This window comes from Corapipo altera, unplaced genomic scaffold (genome assembly GCF_003945725.1).
Source record: "Corapipo altera isolate COAL_440 unplaced genomic scaffold, ASM394572v1 132038, whole genome shotgun sequence".
NCBI classification, from domain to species: domain Eukaryota; kingdom Metazoa; phylum Chordata; class Aves; order Passeriformes; family Pipridae; genus Corapipo; species Corapipo altera.
The window spans coordinates 1-11,585 of record NW_020885599.1 but is presented as its reverse complement, the minus strand read 5'-3'; the positions used below and the strand labels follow the sequence as shown (position 1 = coordinate 11,585).

At 42.8% G+C, this 11,585-nt stretch overlaps 1 long non-coding RNA gene across 1 annotated transcript; it reads right to left on the bottom strand.

The window, feature by feature from the left end:
* Window positions 1-1,212: 1,212 nt before the first annotated feature.
* Window positions 1,213-8,102, bottom strand: LOC113940663. The gene is made up of 3 exons (XR_003525508.1): window positions 7,969-8,102; window positions 3,629-3,800; window positions 1,213-1,366 (listed from the first exon to the last, which is right to left on the bottom strand). It is a non-coding gene; the product is annotated as an uncharacterized LOC113940663 (long non-coding RNA).
* Between the last annotated feature and the right edge of the window lie 3,483 nt (window positions 8,103-11,585).

Here is an 11,585-nt window from a genome sequence, read left to right as displayed (position 1 = left end):
TGACAATCAGTTCAACACTGCAGAGCTTAGAGAAGAATTCTGGTTTCTTTAGAACAACTCCCAATTTTCCACACAAGCACTTTTGCAATCCTACCCTTGTATCCCCATGAAATCATCTTTCTGGACAAAAGGAACTGGAATGGACAATACACAGCTTGCAACTGACACTATTTAATTAGCTGGGTCATTGATGAGAGATGTAAGAGAGCTCTTTCCTCCTCCCTGCTCTATCCTGCTGTCTCCTTAAACTGCCTCTAGAAAGGAAATGGTCACAATTTTGCATTTAAGAACTTTGTTTAAAACATAGCCTGCTCTTCATCAGAATTAGAGATTATATTATTCTGAAGTTAGATAGATATCTTGTTATGATTTTGGGAATCCAGTCCTTTTCTGTTCCTTGTAGGTGATGATTGAACCTCACCTTCCTGCTTCAATCTGAGCAGCAGCCTGTCTTTCTCTGCCATCTCTCTTCGCCCCTATTTTTTCAACATAATCTTTCTCCTTTCTGCACAGAGGACCTCTCATTCTCCTCCATACTTAGGGCTTTGACGGTCAGAGGAAGGCAACAAATAGATTTAAGTAGAGTATTATCAGCAGTGATTGCAAATTTATTTTCTGCTAGCTTACCATCCCTTATTACAAAGCAATCTTAAAATAGTGGGGTCTGCTATCTGCCACCTCATCAGAAATAGCACTCATTGAGAAGAAAAATGGATAGCCAAGAATGTCATGCAGAAGATTTTCTCCCAGAATTTTGCAGTTTTACAACCTCTGCATCACTTCAAGTCATTTACCTAATTATATTAATTCTAAGGAAATTTTTTTCCAGATTTTTTTACTGCTTGCAACTTCAAATTAATGTGAAGCACTGACTAGGATACTATTTTTTTTACAACTTCCACCAAAGCAGTTTAGGACAAGATAAACAGAGTAAATTTATTCCTTTTCAAAAAACGTAAAACTCAAATTTACTTCTACCTCTGCGGTATAAAATTTGTCACTAATCATTTTAAAATATGTCCTTTTCTGCTTCTTCCATCTCTTTTAGCTTTCCAGGCAGTTCTTTGATGTAACAAAGACAGTTTCAGACAAGATTTCAGTTCATCTGGAAAAAAAAAGCTTTAAGTCTTGAGGCTAAAAGCAGTGTATTTAAAATTTATATACTCCATAATGCCTTTGTTCTGAACTTGAACATCCTGAAAAGCTTCTCTGCTTTCTTTTGCCTTCTGACTCTGAAGATCATTTGTTCTCTTGGTTTCAGCTTCTTATTGTGCAACAGTGACTTTAACTGGCAGTTCCAGCATTTAAGCACATGCACAGTCCTGGCTGACCCTTCCTGATCAACTGCCAATCCACACAGGTTTGGCTGATAAAAGAACCAATTCGATTTCAGCAAATTAAGGGACATCACCAATGTCAACCCCTTCTTCAACTGAATGCTGAATTCTATGCACACCAAACACTAATGCCCCAAGTCCCATCAAGAGCTGGAATCCCAACCCCATCAGGAACTCCAGACCACTGCTGGGTAAGGGTCAAAAGAAAGTTTCATATTTATGGATTAACATCTGGATTCAGTTTTTATTTTTTTAATCTTTCCGAGAACTCTTGATCCTGCACTGCAATTTTAGTCAAGAGCTTGGATAAAATAAATTCCTTATTTCTAACAGGTTTTTTTCAAGTGTTGACTTAAAGCATGGCAAATAAGATTGGTAAGAGATTAAGATGCATTCCGTCAGGTAACACTGAGGATTTGGTGTGCTTTACATTATATGCAATATGTCTTAAATTTAAAAAAAAAAGAAGAAAAGAAATGCATGTTGGAAAAAAAATTGTCTCATAATTGTAAACCAGTGATCAGCAGTAACTTCACAATGGAATACTCCTTTGTCCTCTTTCACTCTCCCTTTTGTACAATCTTCCATTCAGTTCCATCAAGTACTCCCCACAATGGAAATTTCTGGAACAGCATTTTTTTTCTTGTCCTTGAAAAGAGAATGCTACATGTTCACACTCATTAAAAGGTTATGATTTTGTACCTAATGAGACCTCTCTCACTCTTTGATCAAACAAAACTTCTGTCTCAGTGAAATCTTGGACGCTGAAGTAAAAAATAAAATTTCTTCATATTTTAGTGGCACCCAGATTTCACTGAATGATTTATAAAGTGTGAAGGCACTGAATACAGCCCAGTGTAAAATTACCATTATACACATAATTTACCATGCAATGTAACTGTAGAGCATTTAAAGAGCCATTGTGATAATCACAGTAAAGCAAACACACATTGCCCTGGATATACACGTGTGTGTCTGTGTGTGTGTGCACAGAATAGGAACACAGTGGGTGTGAGAGAGAACTTCTCTCATGTGCCCTGCTTCATTTATTATTCATTTCACTACAGATCACAGTCCATGGACAATAGTAGGGAAGATCTCTTTAATAACTCTCACTGCTAATTTAATTCTACTTAAGCACACATATCCCAGGGAATGCCACATGCTTTTCAGCAGGATTTTATGTGCAAATCAGGATAACATGTTTTCAGAGCATTAACTAAAAGGAAGCTTGAACTAAAACCTATTTAACCAATGAGGTATCTTTTTTATGACCTTGTGGTAGTTTAAAAGCAATAATTTCAGAGCTGTAAGTTTTATAATTATAACCAACAACAATCTAATGATGAAAGAAAGTCCATCTGAATGGCTCTCATAAATCTGTGCATGTCCTTGCTTATCTTTAAAGATCTTTTACTTTGTCATTTGGTAACATTTTCACTACCAAATTTTGCCAAGCAAAATTAAAATGTGGCACTGGAATTAGAAATAACATTGCCTTACTGCTCAGTCTTAAAGGAGCAGTGAAACTCAGATGCAGTTTTATTATTCTTAAATGAATTGTTTCCATTGGCATTTATTCAAACAAAGCTAATTCTCCAGGATGGCCATGAAAAGGGAATGCAAAAGGGACACACATACACCAGCTATAAATGGAAAAGTTTTCTTGACAAAAAAAAAACACAACCAAAACACAACCACAGAACAAAACACTCACAGTGTTCGAGGTGTATTTGCTCAATTCCCTTATTTCCAATTGTTATGAAGATAACAGCCAGAGGGGTTTAGAGCCTCAGTCACTGTAAATCAGCACATTGGAACTGACTTTCTTACAACTAAAGAACTTTGTGGGTTCTGGCTCAATATATTGCCAGTGATTTATATTACTGTTATGAAACAAATTCTCTAAGTCTATCCAGTAAGTGCTCCTTGTCAGTACTTTCAACTTCTATTCTAAAACAGGTTCCAAAATGCAGGTGAGTCTCTCTCTATTCTTGGACTAGATAATCTGTCCCTGATAGAATACACCCTCATTCACGGAAAAAAAATGAAGTACATAATACACCTCTCACCTTCACAATATGTTAACTACACAACTGTTTTCATTCTCTAGTTCCTAAAGTTAACCATGTGACAAATTAGAAGCCAAAAACCAATTTTGTTAGTAAGAACTACTACTGCAAACCTATTCTTCTGAACTTCCAGTCCTCAGCTGAGAAAATAAACATTTTGTTCAACAGAGTGTTTGTGGAATTGTTACATGCACAGAAAAAGCACTTTTTCCTACTCACCTCCTGGAGGCCTGACAATTGTTACAGCATCACTTATCAAGCTGCCCTGGTTGCTGGATGCATTCACTTGGACTGTGAATTCACATGTACCCTTTAATGAGTACCCACACATTGAATTTCCTGCTGCTGCAGAACATCCGAGTATCATTTACCACAGAATAATGAGCATTATCTGCTAGGAAAAAACAAGAGAGGGGGGGAGAAGAACAAATGTTAGACCTTGTGTCTGCTACAATTCACTGTCTTTAGGAACTAAGTCTTATTCCTACTCAAAAGAAGACTTGCTGTTTATACCAATAACATACACACACACACAAAATTTTGGCTATTGGGGAGAAAAAATATTATTCATCATTTCTCCTGCTTTTGGCAACAGTTTATGGTACTTGTAAACCTTGGAAAATAAACCAACCAACACATGAAACAACCCTGCAGCTGCAGAGCTGACTGCTCGATACTGCAAACAGGAGCCAGCTCTCAGAGATTACTGATCTTCTGAAAAGGTGTGGGATAACTGCAAATTCCAAATGTTAGTGTTAATTCTTGTGCCTCTGATACACTGGCAACAATTTCTGAATTCACCAGAAAAATGCTCACCTTAGGAGTTTATAAGCTAACTCATTGCACAGAGCAGAAAAAGTCCCCTGCAGTAACACCTGCTTTCCAGCATGGCCTGCAGTCCCCTCACAGATAAAAGGATTGGAAGCATTCAGTTGATCAGCTGAAATCATCAGAGGACACCACAGCAACCTCCATGTCCTTTGCAAACCTTTTAAGGTCTCAAACTTAAGATAAGACAATATTCTGCCCTACAAAAAAAAAGAAACCCTTTCCAAAATACATACTATGATTAGAAAATAAAAAAAACCCTGCATGTCAGGTAACAATTTTTTTCAAACCAAAGAAGAGTTCACTCACATATCTGAGAGCAAAGCTGAGATCATTTAAAGATTATCCTGTACTTCGAACATATAAAGCACGATATAAATGATTAATACTATTACTACTGTTCATCATTCCATGGAGAGCTCTCACAGGGAAGTCAAAGGAAATTCTCTGTTACAAACAACAGCAGAATCACACAAGTCTAAGATCACAGGTATGAGAATGAGATTAAACAGTATATAACTATTAAAAATATTGTAAATGAAGTCAGGCATTGTCACAGGTAGCAGATTGAATAGTCACACCTGAGCCCTCTACAAAACCTAGATAATATGGAATTACAAAAACCCCAGAAAATCAATGTTTTAATTCATTTTTTAAGGAAAACTTCTTGGATTTACACATTTTTATTCCAAGTTTTAAATTAACTGTTAAAACTGAAATGCTATTAAATCTGAAAACGGTTTTCCAGTCTCCCATATTTCCAGGATGTGCTCTAAAACGTGTGTGTGCAGCACATTTCAGTCCTGCTCACAGGACATTTCACCACAGAGGAGTGATCTGGATTTGCTTCTAATTTAGGGATTCCTACAAACAATCTCTGATTTACTCACAGTACAAGTCCACACAATTCCATGATTTTGGTGTTCACAGAGTGGCACAAAGGGTGTTTGCAGTGTTTCTTCTGGTAACAGATGACAAACTTATTTTCTGAGGTTTTGTGGAGGGGGGGCAGTTTTGTAAAACTCTTTGTAAACCTGCCTTGTAGCCCAGTTCCTTATTGCTCCAATTCTCCCTGGGTGACCCCCTGCCACAGCACCAGAGCACCCGGACAGACTCCAGCAGGGTGAAGCTGGAATGGTTTCATGGAGCCTGATGGATTCACTTTGGATTTCCCTGAAGTTTACACAAGCCCCAGACCCCATTTTAGACACAGCAAGAAGAACCTATCCTGCCAGAAGAACCACCACGTTTCCCACACTCCACACACAGAATCCTGCAGGAGCAAAGTTATTTTGTCTGACATCACTCTGATGGACCCAGGCTGCTCAACCAGCACCACAAAAATGCATCCACAGTCCTTGAACTCAACTCTTCAATTGTACATCAAACAAAGCACATTTCTCCTGTCACCCATCACAGTTTCTCCAGTGTCTGCCACTGAGTACTTGTGACCATCACACAATAACCTGTGACTGTCATATGCACCCATTATTCTATTAACAATAAAGTCATTAGAAATGGCCAACTGTATATAGGACATATACATTCTTAAGGTTCTAGTGACATGAAACACTTAAGGACTCAGCTGGCTGTGGAAAAAAGATGCGTTTTTGAAACATTTCCCCTCCAATGTGGAAGAAAGTTTAAAAGTTAGTGTTGACAGACTGGCACATAGGATAGATTCAAACTATAAGTATAAAAGTGGGTTGCCTAGTAGCAATTTAGATGCCAAATTCATGAGAAAATTAAACTTTTTCTATCTACAGTACAGTTTTAACATGTTAATATTTTGATTTTCATCCACCTGAACCTGGAAGGGTTCCTCTGCTGATATTTTTATTTCATTATTAATCTTTCTTCCAATGGCTAACTATATTTTAGAAAGACAGTTTTGAGTAACAGAATATGAATTAAAAGGATAACACTCTACTCCAAGTTGCCTTGATAACAACATTAATATACAGTAATTATACAATTAGTTGTAACATTAAATTCTACTTATAGCAGAGTGATTATTTGGCAATTACAAGAAGCATATAATTACTCAATAATTAGGAGAAGTATGTAATTACATAACATTTGATTCAGTTCAAAAATGAACTTGCACAGTTACAATGAGACAGACAACACAGCAGCTCAACATTTTTCACTGCTTCTAATAAAAAGCCAAGGAGTACTTGCAAGTTTCCCAACCCGAATTTTACACAGACCAAAGGTGTTTTTATCCCTCTTCCCAGCCAAGCAACTTACTGCTGCTGGCAAGGAACATGTCAGAAGAACATTTTTAAAGTGCAGGTCTTGCTGGGGCTGACTTGCAATTTGCAGCTTTGCCACTTCTCACTGCTTCACCTCAGCTTTCAGTGGGCTGGAAAAAGCAGACCCAGAGGTTCAGCCTGACAGCCAGTGACACAGTGATAACCCTGTCCCATCATTCCATGCCATTCCTGCCCAGCCTGCCTCAGTGGGGACCCAATTGGTGAGCAGAAGTGGACGAGGCCTCTCTTTTTCCATTTTTCATGGGTGTTTTTCTCTCCATCTTGCTCACAGGTCCTACTGTAGCCTACCAGCAAGTCTGCTGCAGATCTAAACAGGTGCCTCAGATACCCAGAAAGTCCTAAAAGACATTGCTTACTTCAGACAAGTGGTTTGTACCAGAACACCTCCTTGTTCCTGCACTCGGCCTTGTCATTGCTGCCAAGAACAGACCCCAGCACTCCAACAAGCAAGGTCTCTGCACAACACAGGAACAACTGAAAGAGGCAGAAAACAAACTCCTAGATCTGGTTCACCGTGTCCTTCAACACCTAAGACATTGCAAACAACTGTACCAAAAGCTGAATTGGAAGGGGAGGAGGCTCAGAGCCACCATCTCCTGTAAGCTGTTAAAAAAGACTAAACCCTTTGCAGACGTGAAGGGCTTCCCGAAGCTCTTTCATCTTTCCATATTTGTGCACAGTGATGGCAGGATGGCACAGCCTTCCTGCTCAGCTCTCCACAGCTCCCCCAAAGTACCTGAGGCCCTTCTTTCCCTAAGCCTGCTATTTGAGAAAAACCTCAGAAAAACTCTTCCCACTTTACTCATAGTTTATACCAGATCAAAGGATCTCAGTTTTTCAGGAAAAATAAAAAATGAAAAATTTCTTCCAAATGAAGAAATTAGGGCTAAAGAATATCCATACACATACTTAAAAATTATCTATACTTGAAACAAAGAAACAAAACATGCTTACATTAAAAAGACACACAAATACATATTCCATTCAAAATCACTGTTTAAAAGTCCTAAGCTTCAAACAGCACTCTGGCTGGTGAGCAGCTGTGTTTGAAGGGTCACTGTGTTTTTGGGTGGACACTTTGCAGGGGGCTCCCAAGCAGAGGTGCATTCCTGTCCCTAAGCACCCCTGTAATGAGGTAAATTAAGCTCCCACGGGTCAGTGGGCGTAAATTCCCACTGCCCTGGGTCGCTCCGCCAGGTACCTGCGAGTTGCCAGCCAAGACCTGCGGCTCCTTTAAGAGTGTCCGCAGGGAAAAGCAGGAGCGGAGGGACCCCGCCAAGTGCCACCCGCCGCCCCCCCGGGCAGGGCGGTCACCCAGCGCCGGCCGCGGCCACCGCGCCGAGGCCGCTCCCGGCGTGGCCCCAGCGCGGCGCGGGCTCCCTCCCGCGGCTGAGGCGCCCGGCACGGTTTGGGGCAGGCGGCGTGCGGCGCCGAGCTGGGGGCGGGGAGCGGTACCTGCTCTTTCTCGCGGTGCGGAGAGAGCGGCTCCGGCGGGCAGAGTTCTCCCCAGTCCATGCGCGCCCGGCGACAAACCCTCCGTGCGCCCCGCGGGGAGCAGCAAAGGCCGCGGGCCAACCCCGCGCACTCGGCACGGGCGGGGACCGACAGTTCGCGCGTGCGAACGACAGATCGAGGGCTCAAAGCCCCGCCCCGAGTCATGAATATGCAGCAGGGCGGGACATTTGCTTCCCCCGGCCCGGCGGGGCCGCCCATTGGTGGGGCGGCGGCCAATCAGGCGCCGGGCGCAGAGGGTGGGGGCGGGGCAGTGGCTTGAGGCGGCGGCGGCCGCCGGGACAGAGTCCGGGCCGTGCCCGCGCCGCCGGACGCGGCGCGGGGCTGCCCGCGCTCCCTCCCTCCCTGTCCCTCCCTGCTCGCCTTCCCGCCCGGCCCCAACCTCGGCGGGTCCCTTGGCAGGCTCCCGGGGAAGGGTTGCCCGCAGAGGTAGAGGATTGAAGTTTGCGCCGCCACCGCCGGTTGCGGAGTTTGGCCGGGGCGGCAGCCGGGCTCGGCTCCCGGCGCGCTGTCCTGGCCGCCGCTTCCCTGACCTTTGGAACTGCTCGGCGCCGGGGGAAAACAAACAATAATAACGCCAAGCGCAGCCTGCCGGAGCCTCCGAGTAACTCAATTTTTCATAGTATTGCGAGTTGTTTTTGTGGGGAAAGGGGAGGGGGCGGGCGGGCCGGAATTTGACTATGTATATATAATATTATATATAAAAACATTAAAATTATGTAATTAACTATTTTAAAATTGAAAACCTCCTTCTCTACTTAGCTTCTCTACTTTTCCTGTTCCCATGGGTTCCACTACCTCGTTAGCTTGTCATCCCCCCCCCCGCTTTACACCCCCAAATAACACGTTTTTCCTCTCCCCCTGTGAGCCATCACTACTTTTCTCTCAACCATCTTTCATCCAAGCAAGCAGTTCTCTTCCCTGCAAGTACTGCTGCTTGGAGAACCAGAAATACTCTGCTGTCCTTTGCATGTTGATAAACAAAGCATTTGGCTTCTTCCCCTGGGGACTGAAAGTGTCACCTCCCCCAGACTGGGGCCTGGAATTCCAACCACTTTCCTGAGCTTGGGTTTTACAGTTACTGATCAGTTTGGGAGAGGGAAAAAGAAAAAAAGGTTAAGTGCTTACAGCAGCAAGTAAACTGGGGCTAAGTGTACCTTCATTTTCTCAAGCTGTTCTGTAGAAATAAATAAAAATAGTACTGTAGGGGAAAAAAAAACTCAAGCCCTTTATCAGTTTACTGAATGTTATCCGGGAATACAGAATAAGAACATGCCTGCTGTCATGGGTTAAAAAGGGGTTTCCCCTGGAGTTGGAAAGTGGATAACTCCAGGGAGTGGTGTTCTTGGTGTTGACCCAATCAGTGCCCCTGCAAAATTGAACATATCACAACAGGCTGGAAAAGAAGAGGGATTACGTAGTTGGAGGAGACGTAGCCATGTTTTGAGACCACGAGGAGAGAGGGACCAGGGAGCCCAACTGGGGGCCAAGGCCGCCCAGCCCTGACTGGGGCTGCAGAAACTCGGAACAGTGTTAAACTGGGCCGAGTACTGTGGCCAAGAGCTGGGGGAAGTTTCTTCGCCGTGAGTGGACAACCAGAGACACTGAAACGGTGGCGGAGCAGCACTGAACAGAGAGCAGTGGCTGAAAGCCAAGAAGATAAGAAGGAAGCAGCAAAGATGGTATGGAACCAAGCTGAGAGACACAGAGCTGTCTGACGGAGAGAGACACAGAACCAAGCTCAGTAGAGACTGTTTGGGGTGAGACTTGGCTTTTATTTCCCCAAACCCTTGAGACCCCTTTTGGAAGGAGAGAGTGGACTTCCATTTGAAGGGAGTCCTGAAATGCAGAGATGTCCTGGAGCTGGACCAGGATGGCCAGAAGGAATGCGGGGGAAAGTGGCCTCCCTTTCCCCCCCGTTTGCCATGCTGGCAGTTTGAGATGGAGCAAAGGAACTCTGGTAGAATGCTTGGGGCAAAAACTGTGGCCAGAACAGAGAGATTTCTCTGAACAATTTTTCCTGCACTCTGTAGACCTTCTTTGCCATGATTTCAGAAGTGGCAAGCTGTGTGAAAATATGCGATGTTTATACTTGTTAACCATGTGTTTATAATTATAAGGTTTGAGAACGTAATGTTTATAGTAAGAAAACCTTGAGAAACTGGAGATAATGAAACACCTGCAGATCTCAGGACAAGAGGCTTCGCATGCCAAGTATGATCTTAGGCCGCGTGGACAAAGAACCAGGTCCAATAAACTAAAAGCGTGAGATGCGTGCACTGACTGAGCTATTCAATCACCTTGTTGTGAGCATGTACCCTGAACAAACTAAACTGTATAAAAGTAAGCTGATTTTAATAATAAATTGGACATTGCTTTGATCACATTGATTGTTTGCTTTGTCTCTGTACCTCTCCATCAACGAAAACTGAACTGAAAGCCCTAAACGTTCTGACTCAGAAGAACTTGAATCCCCTGAGGAAGGGACTGTCATGGATGCCTAGTACCCTGTGATATGACTGTGGAGAGGCAAAACTTGTCCCTGCTTTCGCAGTCCACAGGAGAGAGACCTTCGACTGGAGCTGAAGGGACGAGGGGTGAGAGAAAAACCCCTGTGTTGTAATGGAGAGAGAGAGATATTTTCCAGTTACGACAGAGTGAACCTGCTGCTTGGAAAAGATTGTGCTGCCTTGAAAGCGATTCTCTTCTTTTCTTTCTGAACTTTTATTTGGAGGGAAAGGAGGGATTTGATCTGTATGTATATATATATATATATTGTTTTACCATAGGAGAGATAGTTAGAATTGTTGTATATAATGTATTATAGTATTTATTGTTAGTAATAAATTTTGATATAATTTCCCCATGCTAGTAGATGTGTTATGTCTGGAAAACCCTCTCACACTGAAGCAAATTGTGAGAGGGGGGCTTGGAAATTGGATTTTTGGGGTTTCAAACCATGACACCTGCAAACACACATCTGTACTAACTTATCAAACTGTACAGTGCAAAATCTTCCCACAAGGAGTCTGTACAAAACAGTGGTAATGGAATCAGAGAGGGGAAGGAAAACCTCATCAGGAGTGCCTGTACCAGTCAAGGGGCGTTACTGAGCAGCACCTACATTTCCATGACTCTCTGGCCAGGTAATTTTTCATGTGTGCCAAACAGCCCATCTTCAGACTTCTTCCCATTGCAATACTCTAGACATTTCAGGGCATCTGAACAGCCAGATTCTTAAAGCACAACTACCTCAAGGCAAGTGAAGAAGTGAGATTCAGTGGCACTTGGCAGAAGCTGCCCAGTGCATTGTGTCAAATGTGTATTTACCAAAAGAAGCAACAAGCTCAAACCATCAGGGAAAGAGCAAGATGATGAAAGGGTGTTAGCTGCTGAGAATTTCTTTGGGAAGTAGACTATTAACTTGAGATAGAAATTTGCAATATACCATGGAACCTTATTCAAAGTCCAACTGGAAAATACCTTATTGTTAAAGAGTGTGAAATAAATACTAAAGACCCACTGACCCCCTCCAAAGACATATTAACCCCCCAAATACA